Here is a 1,866-nt window from a genome sequence, read left to right on the forward strand (position 1 = left end):
TTATAAATACCACTACTAATTTTTTTTAAACAGCTCTGAATAGTTTTTAGTGTACAAATCTTGCATGTCTTTTAATTTGTTCCTAAGTGTTTTATTTTTATTATTTTTTGTGCCATTGTAAATAGAATTGTTTTATTTTCAGGTCGTTCATTGAAAGTCTGTAGAAACACAACCATTTCGTGCGTGTGGACCTTGTATCTCGCAACCAAGTTGAAGTCATTTATTAGCTCTGCTATTTTTTTGTGTGCGTAGATGCTTTAGTCTCAAATTACATCTTTGAACATTGTGTGCCTGTCAATCTAGATTTACAATGATTGTTTTATGCAGTTGTCTTTTAAATCAGTAGATGGGGAAAAAAAGGAGTTACCAACAAAAAATACATCTGTGAGGTCATTTATATTGAACTGTGTAGTTAACTTTGCTGGGGATCTTTATTTCTTCGCGTGGCTGCAGGTTGCTGCCTAATGGCCTTTCATTTCGGCCTGAGGAATTCTCTTCAGTGTTTCATGTCAGGCTGGTCTGCTAGTGATGAAGTCTCAGCTTTCGTTTATCTGGGAATGTTTAAAATTCCCCTTCATTGTTTTTGAGGGATAGTTTTTCTAGATATAGGATTCTCGCTTGACAGTTGTTTTCTTTTACACTTTCAATATGTCATCCCATTGCCTCTGGCTGCCAGAGTTTCTGATGAGAAATCGGTATTAGTCTTATTGAGGATCACTTGTTCGTGAAGTGTCACTTATCACTTGCTGTTTTAAGTATTCTCTCTTTGTCTTTAGCTTTGGACTATTTGGTTGTAATATCTAGATGTGACTCTCTTTAAATTTATTTTACTTGGAGTTCGTTGAGCTTCCTCGGAGTGTAGATTCATTTATTTCATCGAAATTTGGAAGTCGTTTCTTTGAATATTTTTTCTGCTTCTTTCTCGCACTCTCTATTCTCTCTTAATGGGGCTCCTACCATTCTTGTGTTGTTCTGCTCGATGATGTCACCAAAGACCCTTGCAGGTCTTTGAAATTCTATTAATTTTTCTTCATTCTTTTTTCTTTCTGTTCCTCTGACTCAATCTCAGTCAATCTGTATTCATTTTTACTCATTCTTTCTTCTGCCTCCTGACATGCGTGTTATATCTTACGATGAACTCATCTAGTGAATTTTTCGTTTCTAACTCCAGCTTTTCTATTTGTTTCTTTTTTACAATTTCTAACTTTTTATTGGTATTCTGTGTTTGGTGACACATTGTTTCCTAATTCCTTCTTTAGACACGATTTTCTTTAGCTCTTTGAACATGTTTAAAAGAACTGACTTAAAGTCTTGGTCTAGCAAGACCAAGGTTAGACTTCCTCAGGGACAATTTCCACTTGGTTCCTGTATATGGATCATATCTTTTTTCGTGCTTTCGTTGTTGTCGAAAACTAGACATTTCAAATGATACGTATGACAACTCTGAGAACCAGATTCTCTCCGCTTCCCAAGGTTTGCTGCTGCTGCTCGTTGTAGTTTCTTTGTTTAGTTACTGTTGAAATAATTCTCTAAAGTCCATATCTGTGTCATGTGTGGACACTGCCATTTCTACTTGTTTAGCTCAGTAATCAGCTAATAATTGGACAGAAATTGCCTTCAGTGCCTAGAACCAATAAATCTATGGGTGTTTGCCAAGTGGCTGGGTCCGTGTTGGGCCTGTCGTCCCCATTCAGCTGGGGGACTTATCACTCTGCCTCAGTCTTCACCCGCTGCTTCCCCTGAGCCTCAAGGTTAACCAGAGAAGATCACTTAGGGCTTTTCTCAGGCCTTGGGTATTTGCCGAGGGCACGTGCAGCCCTGTGCGTGTGCCTGACCTGTTAGGCCCTGTGGACGTCTCATTCCTCA

Source organism: Pteropus vampyrus, unplaced genomic scaffold, assembly GCF_000151845.1.
Source record: "Pteropus vampyrus isolate Shadow unplaced genomic scaffold, Pvam_2.0 Scaffold228, whole genome shotgun sequence".
Taxonomy (NCBI): domain Eukaryota; kingdom Metazoa; phylum Chordata; class Mammalia; order Chiroptera; family Pteropodidae; genus Pteropus; species Pteropus vampyrus.